This window comes from Gossypium hirsutum, chromosome D09, assembly GCF_007990345.1.
Source record: "Gossypium hirsutum isolate 1008001.06 chromosome D09, Gossypium_hirsutum_v2.1, whole genome shotgun sequence".
NCBI classification, from domain to species: domain Eukaryota; kingdom Viridiplantae; phylum Streptophyta; class Magnoliopsida; order Malvales; family Malvaceae; genus Gossypium; species Gossypium hirsutum.
This window is the reverse complement of record NC_053445.1, coordinates 22,997,092-23,022,931: the sequence shown is the minus strand read 5'-3', so window position 1 is coordinate 23,022,931 and position 25,840 is coordinate 22,997,092. Positions and strand designations below refer to the sequence as shown.

The window sequence follows — 25,840 nt, the reverse complement described above, 5'->3', positions numbered from 1 at the left end:
TATTAGAAGTAATAAATAACTTGAGAATTATATTTCACATCCAAACATAATATTCATATATTAACAAAAAGTTCCATGATTTCATTAGTTTATATGTCATAATCCATATGTTATAAAATTTTACAACATCAAAAAGTTGCAACATTGTAATGACATTCTATCATATCATTATACCATACAAATATTACAAACACAAAAAATTACCAAAATATCATCAACACAACCATGATTTTAATGGTTAGCAAAAAATTTTTTGACCCATTCCAATCGCACAAAAGAAGGTAAACTAAAGAAAATGAGTATTTGCGTTGGATGATCTAAAATTTTGTTCAATGCGCGATAGCGCTCATCCTCAGTTAAATCTTCTACTTCACATAATGTTGAATATAATTTTAGAGCTCTTTCTTGAATGGTCATTTCTGACTTTTGTTGAAGACACATTTAACACATAATGGTTCCAACTGAAAAGTCCAAATAAAAATAAACTTAACAAAAAACCAAAGGCAAAATGGATGGAAAACATGAAAATATCCTTAGCAACCATGTAAATGCCAGATAAAATCTGCAACTTTTGAATCAATCAAAATAGAAAGTTACCTTCAAAATGTAGGGACGGACTAATAACAAGAAAAACCAATAGAAAGTTACAACTACAAACTTAAATATTGAATATTTGAGATTCATTGTGCCAATTTGATATTAAAAAAATTGAAACTTTGAAATTATAAATGAACGAAGCAGATCAAATTAGATTTAAATTAAATATAATATCATTGACTCACTGTGGTAAGCAATCACCAATGATTTGAGCACACATATATGCATAATATATATTTGAAGTCAATATGGTAAGATGGTCCATCCTCATGCAAATGTTATCAATACAAATCAACAATGATTAAAAAAACCATCCCACATTAGCTGCAATCTCAGAGTCAGATCATACAAACAATTGACTATCAAATGATTAAGATGGACTAAGATTCATGCTTGTGTTAAGCAAGAATTGCAAAAGCACAAAGCCTGAGCCAGATTCATGCTTGTGTTAACTTAGTAGTGTTGGATTTGATTTACATGAGACTATTGCATAATTTTAAATCAAAAGGTAAGGCATCAAAGATAAATTTATTTGTCAAACAAAGCAAGTAAATCATAATAGAAATTGTGAACAAAGCAATCAAGACAGTGACAAACTCCTAATATTAGCATTAGATAGGTTTATTTCACATTTTAACATGGCTACCTACAACCCTAATTGGATACATAAGAACTGCCTAAATCAATATATACCAGAAACCTTATGACTCAAAAATGTTAATTACTAGGAAGGAAACAGCTTCAAAAGGTAACCAACAGTCAAACAAAAAACTGAGATATGAAGCTATGTTACATGAACTCAAAGGTATTAGTCCAATATGGGTAAGCTCAATCTTTTTTTAAGTTGTTCCATATATTTGAAGAATCATTTCCCCATAGCCATGTTCGAATATGTGTCAGATATGGGTGTTGGACATTGGTACTACAAGGGAAATAAAGAGTTGGCGTACAATAGCTTTGAAGCCTTGAATCTCTTATTTAATTTAGTTAATAAAAACTGGCAGAAGGGCAAGAAAATATAAAATCTCAAGAAAAAAGCTGAAGTTATTCAAGAAAAGATAACTAGTACTAAGTTCCGAGACAACTAACTGGAAAGGAAAAAAATGTCATGGCTTAGTGAAATCAAACAAAACGGCATAGTTACTATAATAATAAAAGTGAAGCAATAGCATATTTCATATTTCAAATTCTTATTAGGCACAACCTGAAAAAGTCCTAGGAAATAGGAATAGAGAGGAAAACAAAGTTCACGAACTAGCCAACTATTCACCATATCCCAGAGCATAAACAATTTAAACACATCTTGGTTTGGCATGAATCAAGCAAAAACAAAGATCTGACGAAGCAAGTAGAGAGCCAGGACACTCAGTAAAGTAAGAACTATTGAAGGCATTTTCTTGCCTTGTCCTATTGCACAGTTTCTTGGGGACTAACAGAATCAAACCAAAAAGAGAACATACACACACACACACAATCATAAACTTCTTCATAAAATTTTTATAAAAAAAATCTCCCAAATCAACATTTCAAACAAAATCAACCAAAGGGGGAAGATCTAGTACTTAGTGACAAAAAGCTCTGCAAGTTACTTCCTTTTTACATTATTTTCTCATAAAAAAACAAAACCCCAAATTGAATTCCTAATAACCAAAAATTTGTAGACGATAAAAAACTTTCTAATTAAGAAAGGTATACTTCCACCTAACTCCTAAATAGCCAAATTTACAATCCAAATCACAGAAACAAAGCATATCGTCATCCCACTTCTCACAAGAGATAGATAAAATGAAGGAGATTTGTACAAAGAAACATATATTCCCGAGCTTAATAAGCTCATTTAAAGTCTCGTTTCTACATAGAGTCCTAAATATAATATTCATCACTCTGAATATATTCCACTTACATCTTGATTTTTTCCAAAAACAAACCAAAAGAGAGTAACTATTTTTTGATATAAAAAATCAAAGCCTTCCAATTTTAACAGCAAGAACTAAAGAAGCAAATTTATGGGTTAAAATCATAAAAACAAAAATACCCGGATTGACATTTGGAGTAAAAATCAAGAAAATGGGAAAGATCTGATGGAAAAAGCAGCGATTTGTGATGTTATGTGGGGGTAGAAGAAACCAGTAGGAAGAAAAGAGTTAACAGAAAAGATGGCAATAAATGTTAAAGAAAAAAAGCAAAATAAAGACACAAACATACTTGAAGAGAAAGAAGAAAGAGGAGGAGAGAAAATGAGGAGATTTGAAGCTAATTTCTAGGGTTCACTTTGGGGTTTGGCTGGGTCAGATTTGCGTCATCTTGGTTGGTCTACATGCATCTTGGTTCTCGGGGTTCCACCGGGAAAAATATTACAAAATTCCTATATTTGTTTCTGACTCATATATTTTATTCTAAAATAATTAAAATTAATCCTACATGGAGATAATAGTCCACGATTTAAAATATACATGCCCAAAAAAATAATAAATTGCATTTATTTTCTAGGAATCACAACTTTGAAAAAATTACTTTATCATCCATAGCAATAAAATAATTACATACATTCATTCGCATACAATCCCCTAAACATGCATACAATTACAAGAATGTTGCATCTTACCAAATAGAATCATACATGAAGAAAAGAGAGAATCATGGTCTAAATTTACACTATAAACATTACACAACCTGACTCTGATACCAATTGTTGGGAAAAAATCCAGTTTAAAAATGGTTTTCTAGCATTGCGGAAAATAAAAATTTTGAAAATTGACCCGTTGTGATATTTATAGCAATAAACCCTAGACCAAATTTGTACCTATATTTTCGAATAGACGGATCCTTATCGTTCTTGACTTTTGACCAAACGATCTTTTTCGCTATTCTCATATCACAATCTACTTCAAGTGTGAGCTTGAACAAATTGAATCAAATACAAAATCAGAAATATTTCCTTTACTCAGTGGGAAAGTAAAACTCACTTAAATAGAAACTAGTAGAATTGAAATTCCCAGAATATATAATTTATTCTTAAAATAAATTTTCACTATTATTTGTCAAAATAGCAATACTGAAAACTTCACAGAAACTTGTTTTTTTTTTCTCTTTTTGTTGGTGTGATTTGAAGCCTACCAATGCCATCTATTTATAGTAAGAGTTGGTAAAATCCTGGTTGAAGTGGTAGAATACAAATAATATTATCTTTATAGAAAAATCCTCCAACTCCTTATTATTTAGGGAGAGGGGTAGCAACTCTAGATAGGAATACTAGGGTTTGTCATCCAATGTATTCCATATAAGGGGAGTTAGGTCAATTATATGTGCTTCTTGGACTTTAACGCAACACTTTATCATTTATTTCAACCTAGGACGTATCTTTTTTCTATTTCCCAAATTAAATATGATTTGCTCAATTAATTTAAATAAATTAATTTCTCAATTAAATAATTTTCTCAACTCAATTCTAATTCCGTTAAAATCATGACAACTTTACCATAAAAGAATTTATGAGAAAATATATTTAATTTTCCTACATTCAATTGGATTGACAATGTCCAATTAATTTAAATTCATTTTTGTACTTTAATTATTTAATTAATTAAATAATAATTTGAAAAACCATAAATTAATTCTCAGGTCATTTTCATACTTAGTAAGAAAACCACATTCATTTCTGAGTGTAATTCATTTCTCTAACTTTATCATTCTATATATTTGTTTATTTGATTTATCCTACAATTCATTTTTGGTTTCAACTAGCTAGCGAAGGGACCAATTAGACATATGCAATTGAGGCTCAAATGATTTATAATTAAGTTCCGGTTTTTTGCCTATTAATTATAAACTCATCTAGTCACGAAGTCATTCCACTACAATATCGTGATTGAGCTCTCTCCAACAACATACCATTATGAAAGTAACTTAATCAATGCTCATCCAATGACCTTAGTGTTTATGTACAAAATTTACATACTAATCTAAATATTTATGTACATACCAAATACTTACTTTATCTCATTATTATTGTTCAGCCCTTAGTAAAATTTTCTTATGTTCATTTATGCATTGATTTAACCCTTCTAACATATTCATTTTTCATACCAATCTAACACTGTGTTTGGTTCGATGGAATTGTTATTCCATTTCGTCCCTATTCCGTGCGCTACATCTACACACATGTTTGGTTCACCGTTTAAGTGATTCCACAGAATTGCTATTCCATCCCTATTCCCTCAACTCTTGTAATAGGAATTCAGGGGTTGGGGGTCTGAATTTCTATTCAAAACCACCCGTAATAGTATTTTCCCTTTTTTGGACCAAAATAGCCTGCGTCTTTCATCGTTTATTCCTTCAAATTTCTTCAACTCTTTCCAGCAGATTTCAACTCTTTCACTTCAGCAGAATTCTCTTTCACTTCAGTAGATTTCTTCCTCGACATTTATCCCCAGCGGTGGTTCGACAACAAGAGGCTGCCAGTGGTTCGATGGTGATTGGTGGCGGTGAAAACTTGAAAATAGTTGCAAAAAGACGACGATGACGAAAACGTGAACCAGTACCGCAACAGAAGTTCGTAGTGAGAAAATTGAAAACCCAAAGTATGGTTTGGGGTGAATTTTTTTAATTTTGCAATTTTATTTTTCTAGGATGGAATCATGGAAATTTTGGCTGGTTAGAGTAATTTTTTTTATACTTATATATTCATGAGATAAGCATGATGATATTTATATGACTACGAATGTATGTTCATGTATATATTAATCATTCATGATTGAAACCGAGTATTAAAAACTTTGAATATTTTTAAAATATTAAGTGGGAGAAAGTCCCTAACAAGACCTACGGCTTCAATCAATGGTATTTTATGATAGGATTGTCATGTGGATCTCAGCGAGTAGATTTCCTTAAAGTAAGTAGAAATCTCTACTATTCCTATGATAATTGAACCGACCTCTGAGGTAGGTATTGTCATACGATATAGCAAGAAGTTTTGTCTTCAAAGAGAAAAACTAGTCACAGCACGCCACTCAATGAGATTGTCCTATGATGACTTATTTGTTGTGCATGATGCGGTAAGTGTTGAGTTGATAGTTATACAATCAAGATTTCCTAGTTAAGTAACTCCCCACGGAGCTCTAGTTAAGTTAGAAAGATGGCTAAAAGTTACATGACTTGTGTGAATGCCTAAGGAGTTAGGTTCATGTGCTAATTGGATGGAAATCCTTATTCTTACTATTAATTAAATAATTGAAGTTAAAAAATGAATTTAAATTAATTGGCCATTGTGAATCTAATTGAATGTAGAAAAATTAAATATATTTTCTCATAGATTCTTTTACGGTAAAGTTTGTCATAAATTTAACGGAATTAGAATTGGGTTGAGAAAATTATTTAACTGAGAAATTAATTTATTTAAATTAATTGAGAAAATAATATTTAATTTGGGAAATAAAAAAAATATTTACTAGGTTGAAATAAATTATAAAGTGCTGGGTTAAAATCCATGAAGCATATATAATTGGACTTAGTAGAGGAGAGGCCCAACTGCCCTTATATGGAATACATGGGACGACAAACCCTAGTATTCCTATCTAGGGTTGTTGCCCCTTTATCTAAATAATAGGGAGTTGGAGATTTTTTCTATAAAAATAATATTATTTGTATTCTACCACGTCAACTAAGATTTTATCAACTCTCATTATAAATAGATGACACTAGTAGGCTTCAAATCACACCAACAGAAAGAGAAAAACACAAGTTTCTCTGAAGTTCTCAATATTGCTATTTCGATAGAAAGTAGTGGAAATTTATTTTAAGAATAAATTCTATTATCTAGGAATTACAATTCTACTGGTTTCTATTTAAGAGAGTTTTACTTTCCCACTGAGTAAAGGAAATATTTCTGATTTTGTATTTGGTTCGATTTGTTCAAGCCGACACTCGAAGTAGATCATGATATGAGAATAGCAGAAAAGATCGTTTGGTCAAAAGTCGAGAACGACAAGGATCCGCCTATTTGAAAACAATTGTACAAATTTGGTCTAGGATTTATTGCTATAAATATCATAGATCGAGTCAGTTTTTAAAATTTTTATTTTTTGTTGTGCCAAAAAATCGTTTTTAAATCAAAATTTTCCAACAATCGGTATCAGAGCCAAATTGTACTATGTTTATAGTGTAAATTGAGACTAAAATTCTCTCTCTTCTTCATGTATGAGTATATTTGATAAGATGTGACATTCTTGTAATTGTATGCATGTTTCGAGAAATGTATGTGAATGAATGTATGTAATTAATTTATTGCTATGGATGATAAAGTAATTTTTCCAAATTTGTGATTCCTTGAAAATAAATGTAATTTAGTGTAAACTTAGACCAAAATTCTCTATTCTTTATGTATGATTATATTTGATAAAATGTAACATTCTTGTAATTGTATGCATGTTTCGAGGAATGTATGAGAATGAATGTATGTAATTAGTTTATTGCTATGGATGATAAAGTAAAATTTCCAAATTTATGATTCCTAGAGAATAAATGTAATTTAGTGTAAACTGAGACCAAAATTCTCTCTTCTTTATGTATGATTATATTTGATAAGATGTGACATTCTTGTAATTGTATGCATATTTCGAGGAATGCATGCGAATGAATGTATGTAATTATTTTATTGTCGTGGATGATAAAGTAAATTTTCCAAAATTTTGATTTTTAGAAATAAATGTAATTTATTATTATCTTGGGCATATATATTTTAGATCGTGGACAATCATCTCCATGTATGATTAATTTCATTATTTTAGAATAAAATATGTGAGTTGAAAACAGATATAGGAATTTTGTAATATTTTTCCCAGTGGAACTTGTAGAACCAAGATGCATGCAGATCAATCAAGATGATACAAACTCGACCCAATCAAACCGGTAAATAATTGACGGTGGTTCAACAACAAGAGGTTGCTGGTGGTCGGCGGCGATGAAAACACGAAAACGACTGTAGAAAGATTATGATAATAGAAATATGAATCAATATTGTAACAAAAGTTTGTGGTGACAAAATTGAAGACCCAAAGTATGGTTTGGGGTGAATTTTTGTAATTTTGCAATTTTATTTTTCTAGGATGGAATCATGGAAACTTTGGTTGGTTAGAGTAATTTAAATTTTTTATACTTTTATATTCATGAGATAAGCATGATGATATTTATATGACTGCGAATGTATGTTCACGCATATATAAGGAAAACATGCCATATATATTAGGAAAGAATGCCACATGCACTTGTCATGCATATATTAATCATTCATGATTGAAACTGAACATTAAAAACCTTGCATGTTTTTAAAATATTGAGTGGGGAAAGGTCCGTAAACAAGACCTAGAACCTCCATCAATGGTCTCTTATGATAACATGACAATTTAACTACCCCACGATAGGATTGTCATGTGGATCTCACTGAGGAGATTTCCTTAAAGTAAGTAGAACTCTCTTCTATTCCTATGATAATTAGACCGGCCTCTACGGTAGGTATTGTCATACGATATAGCAAGAAGTTCTGTCTTCAAAGAGAAAAACTATTCACAGCATGCCACTCGATGAGATTTTCCCACGGTGACTTATTTTTTGTGCATGATGCGATAGGTGTTGAGTTGATGATTATACATTCAAGATCTTCTTGTTAGGTAACTCTCCATGGAGCTCTACTTAAGTTAGAAAGATGGCCAAACGTTACACGATTATTAGTACACGACTATAAAATCATTTTTTATGCATGCGCATAGGCGGTCGTACAGAAGTGGAGAAACAACTAGGTTTACCCATAAAGATACTTCAATCTGATCGAGGTAGGGAATATTTATCTAATGAGTTATTAGGATTCCTCATAGAGAATGAGATTCTATCCCAATTGATTACGCTGAGTACTCTACAACAGAATGGCATGGTAGATAAAAAGATTCAAACATTATTAGACATGGTACGTTCGGTGTTAAGTTATTTGAAGCTGTCAACCTCTTTTTGGGGATATGCGCTACAAATGATTGCTATATTCTGAATCATGTGCCAATTAAGACAGCATCAAAAACTCTTTATGAATTGTGGCATGACAAGAAGCCGAATCTTAATCATTTAAGAATTTGGGGATGCTAGGCCCACGTATTGGATAAAGATGCGAGAAAGCTAGACTTACAGAAAGAACTGTGCATGTTTGTTGGATATAAAAGGGAATAAAGGGTGGTTTGTTTTATAACCCAAAAGAGCAAACTATAAAAGTGTCAACTCATGTTGCTTTCCTTGAAGAAAGTTACATGAATGAATTGAAACCTTGGAGTAAAAAGGTACTCGAGGAAATTTCGGGAAATATACAAAACCCTATGGAAATGATTCCAAAACCAACTCCTAATAGTAAACTTACAAATGATCAGCAGCGTAGGGTGCTTTGTCATAGTGGGATGGTCTCTGGTAGGCCTGAGTTTTTCCAATTTGGTGGAAGTGTTTTTTAACACTGAGCCTGCTGAACAGGAAGATAATGACCTACTCATGTATGACAAAGTGATGCAGAGTGCTGATTTCAGGCTTTGGGAAATAGCTATGAAAGTTGAGATAGATTCTATGGATTTCAACTCATTGTGGGAAGTTGTAGACTTACCAGAAGGGATAAAACCCATAGGGTGTAAGCGGATCTACAAGAGTAAAAGAAATGCGGATGGAAAACTAGAAACTTATAAGGCCAGACTTGTAGCAAAATGTTATACTAAAAAAGAAGGTATCGATTACGAAAAAACCTTCTCTCCGGTTGCCATGCTCAAGTCAATCCGCAATTGCTATCCATTGTGAAAACTCTCGAATATGAGATATGACAAATAGAGGTTAAGAAAATTTTTGAACGATTATCTTAAAGAGAAGATCTATATTGTGCAACCCATCAGATATATAACTAAAGGAAACGAGTATAAAGCTTGCAAAATGCTTAGATCGATATATGAACTTAAGCAAGTATCTCGCTCATAGGATCAAAGATTTGATCAAGTGATCAATTTTTTTTTGGATTTGAGCAAAATGTAGATAAACCTTGTGTTTATAAAAATTTAAGGGATGGAAATGTGGTCTTTCTCGTTCTATATGTCGATGACATTCTATTCATTGGGAATGATGTAGGAATATTGTCATCAATTAAACTATGGTTAACCCAATAGTTTAGCATGAATGATTTGGGAGAAGCTAATTTTTTTCTAGGCATTCGAATCCTAAAAGATGGAAAGAACAAAATGATAGCACTATCTCAAGCTTCATACATAGACAAGATATCGAAGCATTATGAAATAACTGATTTGAAAAAGGGTAATCAACCCTCTGTATTGGGATTTCATCTCTCTTTGGAGGATTGTCCTAAGACAACGGAAGAAAGAGAGAACATGATAAAGGTTCCTTATGCTTCTTAGTAGGAAGTCTCATGTTTGCTATGTTATGCACAGACCCAAATATCTGTTTTGCAGTGGGGTTGGTGAGTCGTTATCAGACGAATATAGGACCAAGGCACTAGTAATGAATTAAGTATATACTCAAGTATTTACGGAGAATGAGAGATTATATTCTTGTGTATTCTAGAGGAAATGTTACTCCTATAAGATATGTAGATTCTGACTTCCAAACATGTTGCGATTCGAGGAAATCGACATTAATCTGTGTTTTTGTCCTAGGCAACGAGTCCATTGTGTGGAAAGACATAAACCAAATCTTTACTACTGATTCCACTATGGAGGCCAAATATGTGGCTGCTTCTAAGGCTACCAAAGAAGCAATATGGCTTCGAAAGTTGCTTACAGATCTTAAAGTAGTTCCTTGCATGGGAAAAGCTATCACACTGTATTGTGACAACACTGCAACAATAATTAATACCAAGGAGACAAGAAACCACAATTGGACAAAACATATAGATCGAAAGTATCAAATCATAAGGGAGGCAATTGTAGATAGAATCGTGGATGTAGTCAAGGTTGCATTCGAGGACAACCTTGCAGACTCGTTTACCAAGACTCTAGTAGCTAGGAGTTTTAAGAAACATGTGGAGAGCATGAGAATGAAAAATATGACTCATCTACTTCACTAGGGAAGTGGAAGACTGTTGGATCTGGTGTCTTGAGTGTAGTATATTCGTTTGTAAACTTGTAAATTTTTCGAACATATAGGTTAATAAAAAAATCATTGATTACATTAATATAATTTGTATGAATGTCCTCATATAGTTTTTTCACACAAAGAAATATGGAAGCAAGTGTTTCTGATTAGTTATCTAATGTTTAAACTAATACTAAGTGATATTACATGGTCGGATCGTTATACGAAAAGATAGCTTATATTAGTAGACAAACCTAAACATGTCCTTAGTCTAATATAAAATGAGCAAACCGATTGAAAGACTAATATGTCGTCTATCAAAGTCCAATTAGGGAGATGTTTTGTCTTGGAAATTGGAGCGGATGACTTCCAGAAGATAGAGACATAGATGTGATTGACTGGACTGACAGTACATTGGATTGGACCCAAGATGAATAGATCCTAAATCCATTTATGAGTTTATTCACTTGTAACATTCATACCTAAATCTCGAGTGGATAACAAACTATTTATATGTGTCTCGTACACTTTGATACAAGTAAAAGCTTGAGTTCGAAAAGATAAGAAAATGAAAGCTGGTGCATTGGGTGTATGACTTCTACAATATGTAACGTCATTCAAAACAGTGGAAGTTATAGGCTGAGACATGGGTAAATGATATCCTCTCATTACTATTACATGGTTGATGAAAAGTAAACATGACCACGTGTTGTTTGTCTTTGTGATGGATGACTTGATTACTATTTGATAGTAATTGACTTTTCATGAAAGAAGATGTAATGGTTATCATGAGATAAAATAGAATCATATTAGGAGAAAAAATATTTTCCCAAAGAGATTAAGGATATCCTAAAGGTAACAGACTTATGACAAGGTGATTGAATGAGCATTGATCAAGTTGAGTTCGTAATGATATGTTGCTGGAGAGAGCTCAGTCACAATACTTTAGTGGAATGACATCGTGACTAGATGAGTTTATAATTAATAGGAAAAGTCTGAAATTGAATTATAAGTAATTTGAGCCTCAATTGCATATGTTCAATCGATCCCTTTGCTAGCTCGATGAAACTAGAAATGAATAGCAGGGTAAATCAAATAAACAAAAATGGATAGAAATAATAAAGTTAGAGAAATGGGTTACATTTGGAAATGAATGTGGTCTTCTTACTAAGTATGAAAATGACCTGAGAATTAATATATTGTTTTTTGAATTATTAATTAATTGTAGTTAAAAAATGAATTTAAATTATTTAGTTATTGTGAATCCACTAGAATGTAGAAAAGATTAAATATATTTTCTATAGATTCTTTTATGGTAAAGTTGTCATGATTTTAATGGAATTAGAATTGAGTTGAGAAAATCATTTAATTGAGAAATTAATTTATTTAAATTAATTGAGAAAATAATATTTAATTTGGGAAATATAAAAAAACATGTATTGGGCTGGAATAAATTATAAAGTGCCAGTTTAAAGTCCAAGAAGCACATATAATTTTACCTAGTAGAGGAGAGGCTCAACTCCCCTTATATGGAATACATGGGATGTCAAGTCGTAGTATTCCTTTTTATGGTTGAATAATAGGGAGTTGGAGATTTTTTCTATCAAAATAATATTATTTGTATTCTATCAATTCAACCAGGATTTTACGAACTCTTACTATAAATAGATAGCACTGGTAGGCTTCATATCACACCAACAGAAAGAGAAAAATACTAGTTTCTCTGAAGTTTTCAATATTTCTATTTCGACAAAAAGTAGTAGAAATTTATTTTAAGAATAAATTATATATTCTTGGAATGTCAATTCTATCGGTTTCTATTTAAGAGAATTTTACTTTCCCCCTGAAAGGAAAGTAAAGAAAATATTTCTGGTTCATTGTTTAGTTCAATTTTTTTGAGACCACACTCGAAGCATATCGTGGTATGAGAATAGTGGAGCAGATCGTTTGGTCGAAAGCTAGGAATGATAAGGATCCACCTATCCAAAAACATATGTACACATTCAGTTTAGGGTTTATTGCTATAAATATCACAAATCTGGTAGGTTTTCAAAATTTTTATTTTTCGTTGTGCAAAAAAACCGTTTTCAAACTTGATATTTTCCAACAATTAGTATCAGATCCAGGTTGTGCTATGTTTATAGTGTAAACTGAGACCAGAATTCTCTCTCTTCTTCAGGAATGATTATATTTGATAAAATTTGGCATTCTTGTAATTGTATGCATGTTTAGGGGAATGTATGTGAATGAATGTATGTAATTATTTTATTGCTATGGATGATAAAATAATTTTTCTAAAGTTGTGATTCCTAGAAAATAACTGAATATTTTGAAACATTTTCCTATACAAAGATATTAATAAATGAATATTTTATTTTCCAATTCAAAAATGACACTTACTCCCTTATTGAACATACTCACTAAAAACAAATTGAATGAAAATAACTAAAAAGAATGTAAAAGGAACCTGATGATTATCTTGAGTTGTGAGAAACTAGGAACAATTCTTGATAATAAGTGCCCTTTGACCACTCAAGCTAAGGCTAAAAAATGCTAGGAGGAGTCTAATGAGATAACTCGTTGTTATATGTTGGCAAGTGTGATCAACACCCTATATAAGCAATTGGAGAGATGTAATATTGCCAAAGGATTTTGGATAAGTTAGAAGGCATGTTCAAAAGCCAAGCTACCTTGGCTCGACAGTTTGCTATAATTAGCTTGATGAATGTCTAGCAAAAGCTCGACACTTCGGTCAAAGACCATATGATAACTCTTATGGGATACATTGCCGAAGCTACAGAAAATGAGGACAATTTGGACCAGAACACTCAAATTGAGAAGGTGTCTAAAAGCTTGTCCAAGGATTTTGTAGGCTTTCAGGATGCATATAACCTTGGGAACAAGAATTTGATGCTTATACAACTCATGAAGAAATGACAATACTATGAGTTGATGTTGAATGGCGGTTAGCCGGTCCAAAGAGAGGAAGCAAACTTAGCTATCACTTCTTCCTCAAAAGGGAATGGAAAGCATGCTAAGAAAACCAAGATTAAGTTATCTGGGCCACCATAAATGGAAAGGAAGAGAACCAAGAAGGCTAAACCTAAGTCTAAATGCTTCTTCTGTAGTAAGAAAGGACATTTCAAGGAAAACTGCAGAGAGTGGAAGGAGTACCTGACCATCAAAGGCAAAGGTATGAAACTCTTTATGATATAATTTTTATAGTGGAAGATTCAATAGACCACTAGGTCATTGATTTTGGAGCCACTAAACATGTGTGTGTTTCTCTATAGGGGTTCGAGGAGACAAAAAACATTAGAGATAAGAGTGTATAGTTTCTTACTAAGTATGCAAATGACTTGAGATTAAATTAAGTTTTTTAAATTATTATTTGATTAAATAATTGAAGTTTGAAAATAAAATTAAATTAATTAGTCATTATGAAATTCGTTGACTATAGAAATTAAATTTATTTTCTCAGTCTATCAGTAAAATGAAGTAAACGTCATTCTCCATACTTAAGCCATTACCATCTACTTTTGAAATGTATGAAATGATATGATCTGATATGTGATGAAGGAGAAGTGGATATATGTTTGTGTAGCTGCCGGTAGGACGGATTGGTAGATCATGATAAAAAATGCTATTCTGAATGAAAATGATATGAGAAGTTAAAGAGAGAATGAATATGAATAAGTCTGAAAGATATGCTTCTGATCCTAACTTCTTGGTATGTGGCTGGCATGAAGATGGATCTGTATGAGTTGTGTTAAGTTGGCGCCAAGTGGTATGAGTTGGCGTAATGAGCCTGTCTGTGTCTTGTATATGCTAGGGGGTGTACTCAATGTTATACGTGTATGATCTCTGAAAAGATTTAGATAATGTATTAAATGATGTATTGTATGATTTCTTTTTGGAACTCAATAAGTTCATTTGAACTTACTCTGTTATCCTTTTTCCTTCTCAGGATTTGCTGACTGAAGGAAGATTTTATTCAAGGACAATACCAGAGTGCTGTTAAGATTGTGATATGACTGCTTTGTATTTGTACCATGCATGTTGATCGGCTGTTTAACGTCATAGTAATAATGTGCAAATGTACACTATCAATGCGAGTATAGTATATAGATGTGAGTCTATCGGATATCGATCCCACAGGGATGGTAGTCTTTTGTCTATTAATGTCGGTGCAACAACTAGATAGAAACGAGATAAATTGTGGGAATAGTTGTCGATGCAATAACTTGAAAACAATAAAATAAAATATGATCATGATAAACTGGGATCCCGAACATGAATCTTCAACATAATACTAAGTGCTCACAAGGTATAAAAAGATAGGTGATTTTCGAGGAAATAAAATTCAATGTGTATCATACCTAGCATCACTCCTCTATTTAATTTGAGAAGTAAACGTGCATACTAATCTCACCTTCCGTTGATGGCAATGTGACACTATTAAGAACAAGTGGACTAAAGTCCTCTAATCCTCACTCAACTTCTGTTGTAATGCTTGTTGGCTTTAACTGTCACTGCACTTTCTAATGTCAGTGACTGCAATAACACTTTCGTGTTAAAAAAATTCAAACCCCAAGATTAAACAATAAAAGCAAGACTGAATAAGATAAAATTTAACTAAGAATTCATGTGTACTTCCGTACAAACAAAAAACAGAGAACAATCACTAGCATTTAGAAAGAAATAAGAAAGAACCGAGTGGAGAATACTATCCCTAAACAACTCGACTGAATCTCTTTGTTCCCTCTTGTCTCGCACTTAGGTCTCCTCGTCAGAAGCTAGTCTGCATTTCGTTTTCACGTTGGCTCACCCGTGAGAGGCTGAAGCTGCCATGGACGTAAGCTTCAAGGTAGGATGATGAAGATGATGATCCGGCTAAAAAGCTTCCTTTTCTTCTCATGTCCACCTTTTATGTCCTCCTCCAAAAGTACATGTGTTCTTTCCTTAGAATTATTCTATCCTTGTACGTACAGGTTGGTTATACCAGACTGGATAGCTCACACAATTTTGGTTCTTATCGGATAGATGTCAGGTGCAGTGACAATTTTGGGGGCAATCTGGAATTAACTCATGCAATGACATTAATGCAAAAAGATAGAAAAATTAAGGATAAAATAGGCTAGGATTCACTGAGTTATGAAATGCAGTTTACTGAACTGAAAATGCTAAAATGTATGCTAAGGATAACTAAATAGGAAAAATTTAACCAGTAAGTAAGGGGAAAAACCTATGTTCTTTCTAGTGCTATTACATGTCTTATGGGGGTGGCGCATAGGTGTATTTTGAAAATGATGTGTAGAAAGAACTCCTGTTCATTAAAACTCTGTTTTGATGTGGGTTTAAGTCAATACATTCTGTTTATGAATTTACCATATTTGAATTTACACACCATATGAATTGTATATTATTTTCAAATTGATGATATTTCCTTCACCTTAATAAAATAACAACTAAAATATGAGTTATATTTATAACTTTGTAAGAATTCTTCAAACCTTCTGCCGAAATGTTTTTAAATCAGTTTGTTTTCAAGTAGTAGTACACCATTCTCTAATCCTATTATAGGGTTGAGTTTGACGTGTTACAAACCAATCCAATTCGGATCTAACAACACTAAAACTTATAAGACAACGTTGACTCACTTTAACTTTTATTAAGCAATCAATTTAGTATCACTTGTAACAGCCCGAATTTGGGGCTAGTCGAAATAGTGATTTCGGGACCAAACATTAGACGAGAAAAAAATTATTTTCATTATATTTTTATGGTCTACGATTTCAAAAAATGATTTCGTGAAAATTTCGTTCGAAAATTTTGACGTTTGGGCACTCAATTTAGTCAAAAGGACTAAATTGTAAAAAGTGTAAAAGTTGAGTTCTATATGTTAGAGGTGTCCAATTGTTATGAAATTTTAAATTGGAGGTATTTATATGGTAATTAGACAATTGGTTAAGTTTGTGGACAAAAATGAGTATGGTTGGGCATGTTTCCAAAGTTTTTCATTAAGGGTATTTTGGTCATTTAGTTATTAAAATGAATTGAAAACAAAATTAAAAGCCAATTTTTGTCCATCTTCAACCCCTAGGCTGAAAATTGCATGGAGAAACCATGGCTAGGGTTTTTCAAGCTTCCAAGCTCGATTGTAAGTCCGTTCTATCCCATTTTTTATGATTTTTTCGTTTTTAAAATCATCGTAACGAGATTTACCTATTTTTACCATTGTTTTGAACTAGGGTTTGTGTTTAAAGATTTACCCATGAATGATATGCATGTATTTTGATGTTTTATTGAAGAATATGAATATTTGGAGTGTGATAAACAATTTGTACTAAGTAATTTTCGATGAAGATGCCTAAAAGGATTAATTTGTAAAATTTATAAAATATGTCACAAGTGTGTGAATAAGTGAGTATTGTGGACTGCTATAGTTATGAAAATGGTGTAGCTAGGCCTAAAATGCAAGGAAATTGAATAAAATTTATTTTACGAGCCTAGGGGCAAAATCATAATTTTGTGAAACTTTAGGGGCAAAAATGTAATTTTTCCAAATCATGATTTTTGGACTGGAATGAATAATGTGAATGTCATATAAGTTAAATGTATTGTTATAAATCAAGAAAGACGAGAAATTGAAATTGATCGATAAAAAGAAAAGTGAGAAAAAGTGAAAAATTCCCGAACGAACCTTTGGAATAAAAAGGGATACGAATGAAGTGACAAAAATGATCACATGTGTGGCACGGATTTTGTGTAGGCCACTATGTAAAAGTGAAAGTGATGGTCACGTGTGTAGTACTATGTGCAGGCTACTACGTGTACCGGAATGATAGGTCGCATGTGTAGTACTATGTGCAGGCTACTATGCGTACCAGATAGTTTCGATCACGTGTGTAGTACTATGTGCAGGCTACTACGTGTATCGGATGGTAATGGTCACATGTGTAGTACTATGTGCAGGCTACTATGTGAACCGAACATCATTGATTAGTAAGGTGGTTGCTATGTGCTGATTCCACCGAACATCATTGATTAATAAGGTGGTTGCTATGTGCTGAATCCACCGAGTATCTGTTATTATTCCGAAGTGCTCATCGAGAAATTGACTAAGTGTAATTGAATAATGAATATAGGTGTGAAATTGAATTGAATATCAACTTAGAAATGGAAAAGTGAATTTTGAATTGAATTGTGATTGAAAGTGAAAAAGTAAAATTATGAAAGAGTACATTTAAAAATAAAATAGTTTAGACGGCAACAGTTGTGTGACTTTGAAAAATCTCCAAAAATGGTGGAGATTGAATTAGAGGCTAATAATATATGAAATTGAAGCGTAATAAGTCTATTTTCACATAAAAGAAACAGAGCAAGCAAAAGAGTTATATATTTTGAGATATTTGAAGTTTAGTTAGATAGAGTCAGATTGAGTTTGGAATCCCCTGTTTTGACTTTGGAAAATTTTAAAAAATTGTAAAAAAAATAATTATTGGATAAATTTTATATGATGAGAATCCTCAGTGAATCTATTTTCAGGAGAAACAAATGGAAATAATATCCGAATTCTGTATAATGAGATAATTAATTTTTAGTGAAGAGAGGTTAGAACTGTTGAGCAGTGAAACAGGGGAAACTTTAAAGAATAAAATGTACAATTTGGCTAAACCAAAAATTCTAAAAATTTTATGGTAAGAAGATATGTGAATCTAGTTTTGGGGAAAATTAACGGTTCTTAATTTGGAGCTCTGTAGCTCTAGGTAAAAATAATTTAGTGACTCTGACTCGGAGAGACAATTTTAAGTATACATGTAAGTGAATAGTGAAACTATAGAAAATGTTATTTCTAAGAGTGTTATGTACATTAAGGATGTGGAATAGAGAGGAGGAGGAGTAAAATTGGAAGAACATATGAATGATTTGTGTATAATTGGCCATATGCTCGATTATAATCGATAAACGATTGAAAAGAAATGATATTTATAATTGTGCATTATTAGTTATGGTTAAAGTTCATGTGAGAAAAGAAAGTTTCATAGTATGTGTATGTGGTGTACTTGGTATATGATTTGGTATGTAGCAATGTCAGAAATGGTTTATGATGATACATAAATAAATGTGGTGCTTATCCATGCTTATAATGCTTATACTATATGTTTATTTGGCTAGCTTGTTTGGTGTGTATGCTTAGGCTTTGGCCAAGTTGTAGCTAGATTACGCCACATTAAATTTATAAAAGTATGAATTGAGATGGTAAATGCCTAGATGGAAATATGCTTGTGATCATAAAAGGGTGGTAAGGTTTAAAGTTTGTAATCTTTATTAAAATGGTTTATCATGTGGTTAGTCTTCAAAAAAAAAAAAAAACTAGCTTGCGACTATGGTTAAGTGTAATGTTTATATCTTGTGTGATGCATAGGAAACAGGAGTGGAAAGGAAATTAAATACTAAGTTCATGCTTGAAGGGTAAAATGACGCAAAAAGGGGGACGTTAAGTTAAACGATAAATATGTATTAATATTGAAATTAATGAAATTGAACTGTACGTGAATTAAATGGAAATTGCAAATGATATTGTAATACCCAATTTATGCCCGGCCCACATATATAAAATAGTAAAAATAAATAAAAAATAATGGTCCAATTTTTAGTGTCCATTTACAAGCAACGGGCTCAATGGCCCAAATAGCCCAAATCCACTACCCAAAATACAGTCCTAAGCCCAAACCTAAACTGGACTAGGCCCAACAACTATAAGGCCCGACTAACCCAACAGAAGGGGAAACCCTAGCATCAGCCCCAACTAGCGCCGCAACCACCAGGCCTTCTCCTTGCGTGTGTTGCGCCTGCGCGCGTGTAGCCGCTCTTGCCCTAGCCTCTGTCGCATCCGCACGAGCATGCGTCTCCCACGTATGTGCCACGTCCGCGCCTCCGTACACCTGCAACGAATGCACACAAACAAGCAACAGAGAAAACAAACAAAAAAAGAGAAATAAGAAGCAAAATTAGAGAAAGAGAAAAAACAGAAAAGAGAGAGGAATAGGAGGGGATTTTTGGTCTTCATTTTTCTTTTCTGATTTGGCTATAAAGCCAAAGATTACGATCTAAAGGAGGAGGCTTTTTTTTTCTTTTCTTTTTTCCCTCATGCATACTGTAAAAAGAACACATATTCAGAACAAAAATTGAAATACAAGAGGTGATTTCTATTTTTTCATTCGCAGTGAGTTTCTCTTTTTTTTTATTCTTTCGATTGTTTATTAAAAAAACAATAGCAGTAGCAGTAAAGGAGGGGAAGCGGCATACTTGAAGGCCAGATTTTTGCTCGCTCCGCAGCCATCGGAGTGAGGCGAAGATTAGTGGCCTTCGAAGTCGATCTGGTCATTGGCAGTGGCTTTTGGGAAAGGGTTCAAAACCCTAACAGAGGAGCAGTTTTTTTTAAAAACATAAGTCACAAATGTTTTTTTAGGAAGTTTTAGTTTAAATGGTGGCATCATACGGCGCTGTTTTAGCCCCCATGAGCCGCCGCGATTCGACCCGCTCCGGGGGGGATCCGCGCGTTTTCATGAAATGGGTTATTTGCGCGAGGGGTCCCTCCGACTTTGCAGCGCGTTGCAATTTGGCCCTTCTTCGTTATTTTCTTTTATTTTTAATTTAGCCACATAGCTTTATTTTTGTTTCATTTTGGTCCATTTCAGCGCCGCGTTTTGAGAACTTGGTCTATTTATTGTCTTGGTCCCTCCTCTTTTGGCGTGTGTCGCAATTTAGTCTTTTTCGTTTTTCTTTTATTTCAAATTCGCCTAGTTTTTTTGTTTTTATTTTGATTAAGTCTGTATTTTTAGCAATTTCATTATTTAGTTAATTATTTTATTATTATTATTACTATTAATTATTATTACTATTATTTTTTTATTTATTTGTTACTACTTTGTTAATACGTGAATTAGTTTGGTATTATTTTTAGCTTTATTTTTATTCTATATATGTCTATACGCATTTTATAAATATATGTATATAAAAACATACTTTTGTACACCTTTTATAATATATACGCATATGTGTATGGATTTGTTTGTTTACATTTTTATATATAATAATTTTAAAATGTTTACATATGTATGTATCTTTCTACATTTACATCATTTTTTTATTTCTTTATTTGTATTCATATTATTTAGAATGAATGCTTTAATATTATTGTTTGTATGTTTGCCATGGTGTACTATATTAGCTTGTCTTTTTATTTTATTTTATAGATTTTGCTTGTATTATTTTACTTACATCATAATTGTTATTCTATTACGTCAATTTTTACCTAGATTCAAAAAAAGGAAATTTTAAAAATAAGTAATATTCGATATTTGAGATTTTCGAGAGAATCGAGCCTTAACGTTTTGGGTTCTGATTTTCTTCGTTGAATCTAAATAATCGAGATTACTCTTTTTTACAAAAAATTCAAATAAAAACCCATTCTCGGGAATTCGACACGTTGTGTCCTAACGCATTGGATATGATATGTTATTTTCTCGAAACGAGGATTTTAAAAATAAAGGCAATGTTCGATATTTAGGAATATTGTGAAATCGAGCCCTAACTTACTGGGTCTTGATTTTCTCATTTAATCCAAATAATCGGATATCCTTCCCAAAACGCATGGGTTTTAAAAGACGAGAGATGAATTTAATTTCGAGGATTTAAAATATTGCACTCTAACTTACTGAGTGTGACGATTTATTTCTTTGAAATAAATAAATCTCATCGTCCAATTCATTTTACTCAAACGGATTGTATTCTAAAATCTTTTCAAAATTTCGACATTAAGACATTAAACAATTGATTCGGTACCAATTTTGGGCGTTATGAGGGTGCTAACCCTTCCTCGTGCGTAACCGACTCCCGAACCTGTTTTCTCAAATCTTGCAGACCTAAATTTATTTTTAATGGTGAACCGATCACACCTTAATAAAAGATCGGTGGTGACTCCCCATTTCTATTTTCAAAATCGATACCCATTTTTCAAATTTCAAAACAATGGTTTCGACAGATGTGATTTGAATTAAATGAATTATTGTGGTATTGAAATGTATATTGGATTGAGAAATTGAATTGAATCGTGAACATGAGAATCGTGAATTAAATGAAATTGAAATGAAGTATTGAATTGCATGAGTATGTATTGGGCCTCAGAAGCCCTATTTGTTACAAATATAGTATTTTGAAGTTATAACGTGAAGATTTATAAAAGCATGTTAAAAATTTGAAGGGTTTAAATTTGAATGAAATTTTATAACTCAGTTTAACATGTTTATAAGTGTATGTGTTCTGGTAATGCCTCGTACCCTATTCCGGTGTCGAATACGGGTAAGGGGTGTTACATCACCCAACACCTAACAAATGCTAATAATATCTAAATTATATATTTTATAAGGTCAAATTAAAATACTTATAATATGTTAATGGGTAAAAGTACCAAAGAGGCCGTTCTACTAAGAGTCATATTGTATTTTGTCTCTTTTACTCAAAAAATGATCAAATTAATCCCTTTACGTTAGATCAAATACCAAATTGATCATTTCTAATAAAAATTTCATCTATTTTTACTAGTTAAAAAACTAGTGTGCTGATAGAATAATCGGACAATTACACAAGGCATGTCACATTATCTCATTTTGACATACATGAATCAATTTTTAATAGTAGAAATAGATGAATTTTTTAATAAAAGGACCAATTCGCTCTTTAATCTAATGTATAGGAGCTAATTTACCTATTTCAAAATACAATCCAACTTTTAATAGAATGACATTCATGATATTTTTATCTATTATTGAGATCATATACATTAACTTCTAAACTATTTGATGATAAAAGATTTTTTTTTCTATATCATGGCTAAATGAAATTACTGTTTCCAGTAAAAATCAAAACAAAAATGAAAATAATTAAAAATATGAAAGTGGAAGACACTATAGTATGTATCTGAAGTGTAATCATCGCCCATGCTTCTATATGCATGATGGCATCATATTCACATTCATATTTCCCACACCATAATTAGTGGATTTTTGCATCACAATTGGGTTAGATGGATGTTTGCACGTACACATCTCACTCATGATATAACGTTGAGCTACAGCCAGCCACGCGTGCGGACCATACCATCCCATTTACTTAGTTTGGCACGCATGCTTCTAAAACCTTTTCTCAAATAGCCTAAAATGTCATTCCATGGCTTTGAAAATATTTCAAATCCTATGGCTTCCATGTAAAAAGATGGAAGCTTCAAGCTTGATTATGTGCATATATGGTATCTCAAAGATATACTAGAATACTGAAGCATGACATTTGTTTAGTGACTATAAAATTTTGTTGATTTAAATCTTAGTTTACATGAAGTTTAGTAATTGAATCTGGATAATATAATCCCTTCCCATATAAAATAAAAATGTACAAAAATATGTATACAATGAACAATTAATGTGCATGTAAGATTATCTGTAAGTATATAATCAAGTTATATATTAATAATTTTTTATAACCATAGACTTTATGCCTTAGTTTAATATTTATTATGTTTTTTAATGAAATAATAATTTATTAGTCAACGGGCTATATTATGCTATATTTTTTTTATATGAAGTCAAGTTATTAATTGGGGAGGAGATTACATTAATAGAGCTTCAACTCTTATTATTGAAGTTTTAACAAGAGATCTTAACAATTAACAATTTCTCCCTTATTATAAATGTATTATCATTAACATATGACACATTAGATAGTGTTAAAAGTATCATGTGTTTTGCATAAAAAAATATAAGGTGCCATAATATAATTGGATGATAACCATAATATCTCGTAAACTAACAATATTAAACCTCAATCGTATTTATATTATTGAGCAAAAGAAATCATATTTACATTAATATTTAAAATAAAAATAATTACAAAAAGGGGAGGTGGATCGGGAATGATCGGAGGAAATATGGGTGGAGGTTTATTGTCAGATGCGGGCTTAATCGATCCAATGGTGTCGGGTGAACACCCCTCATCCCCTCATTTGTTCTGACGTATGACACAACTGGGAGGCATTCCCGAAAACTTTCATATTTTGTTCCAAAATATTTTCTTTAATAAAACAATTTATTTCCAATAGTAACGAAACTAATTCATATAATTTTTAAACATTTGAAAACATATTTAAACTTATTTAAATCGTAAAGCAATTATTTAGGTCTTTTTGGTTTCAATCGAGATTTTTCGGTTGAAAGAATCAAGAAGTTTCACCAATAATCAAATTTTATAACATTTAATTTAAAAGCTTATAAATACTTTTTAAACAATTTGAGGTTTTTAAAATTAATTTAAAATCATTTAAAATCATTTTCTGGTTGATCGAAGATGCCTAAGGTCACATACGAACCTCGAAGCGCTCAAAATGGCCAAACAGTGCAGTGAACTTGTCCAGGAGGCTAGGTACTGGTACCTAACCCCTAGGGTGCGGTACCTAGCCCCAGTACCATTCATCTTTAATATTTTGCCAACTGAGGTGTGATACCTAAGGTAAGGGTATTAAACTCTAGGCCTCTAAAGTTGAAAAATGACCCCAAAACACCTTAAAAACATCCTCAATTATCCCCATATCATACCACTAGGTTCAAAATCATTTTAAACACATTTGAATGAATCATAGACTCTATTTCAAATATGAAAACATATACAACACCTTTAGGAAAACAACCATAACTTATCATTCATCCAATTAAAACCAAATTATACAAACTTATCATTGAATATAACTCATTCTATGTACATGACATGCTATATCATACTAGAATTAAATCCTATTACATACTTTTCAACCTTGCAAAGGTTTTGGATATTCCCAAATGGTTGTGAATTCTTGAAATCCTCAAATGAATCTACACAAAAGAAACAATGGCACATTAATCATAAATGTTTAGTAAGTAATCAAGGAAAATTACACAATTTACCTTGAGGGCTTTTGAGGGGTTAATTTTCTTTGTCATTAAAATAAAAATAATCCTAATCAAATAGTCTTATCATATTTCATGAATTCTATCCTTTTTTAGTTTAATTGTTTTATATAAATAATTCATCATCACCTTATTCACCTTGAATCATATACCTGAAATGCCATTCAAATAAGACTTTTTAACCTTTAGATGCTTATTTCATAATTCATGTTTGATTCAAATTTTCTTATATTATACTTCCATTACTTAATGACATGCATCCTTTAGAACTATTTTTATAATTCATATTTAATTCATTGTTCCCATATACTTTACTTTCATTCTCTTATAACATGTGGTGTTTAAGCCTCATTTCCCATTTAATAATTGGTTCATTGTTCTCATGCTTTACATTTTTATTCATTTGATAGTATTTAACATGTCACACTCGGAAAAGTCAAAGCTTAAGTTGTAACAGTGACTTTGGGGACTAAATTGAAAAACATTCTATTTGGGCAGGTTCTAATGTAAATAAGAGCAATTAGCGGACTGGATAATAAAAAGGTTGGATTTCAACCTTTATTTTCGTTACGTTTGAACTAAAAATCTCTTATTGGGAGACAGGATGATTAGGGATATCTACACTTGGCTATTGAATTGATATTGGTGAAGGAAGTGCGTGAGTATTATATAAGGAAGAGACATTATTCTTTGATGTTATTCTTTCATTTTTCTGTTCTTTCTTCGTCTTTTTCACTGGTCTAATTGTAAGAGAGAAAGATTAAAGAGTGGTCTGTATGGAGGAAAGAAGCTAAAGTTTGTGCATAAGTGACAGAGAATTTATCAAGCTAGTAAGCTTCTTAGCTTTTTTGTATTCACGGATTTAAGAAAAAGGAAGAAAGTTAAGGATTTCAGTCAATCCATTAATTATGTCCTGTATTTGGTAATGTTGTGGGTAATAATTTAAATGGTCTCTGCATGCATACAAATTATGGTTCTTGTGATGATGAATTGTCTTTATTGTAATAATAAAATGGTTGTTATGTTTTTTTGACTAAGGAGGCTCAAGGAGAAAGGGAAAAATCTAAGTAGATTGATTTCGTGTAAACTTCTAGGTGAGTTCCAGAACTCAAGTCTTAAATAGTTGTTCATGTATTTTCAGTATC

At 31.9% G+C, this 25,840-nt stretch overlaps 1 long non-coding RNA gene across 1 annotated transcript; it reads right to left on the bottom strand.

Annotated features, from left to right (window-relative positions):
* Window positions 1–134: 134 nt before the first annotated feature.
* LOC107892046 (uncharacterized) lies at window positions 135–2,934 on the bottom strand. Its single transcript, XR_001682421.2, has 2 exons — window positions 2,633–2,934; window positions 135–461 (listed from the first exon to the last, which is right to left on the bottom strand). It is a non-coding gene; the product is annotated as an uncharacterized lncRNA (long non-coding RNA).
* Window positions 2,935–25,840: the final 22,906 nt, after the last annotated feature.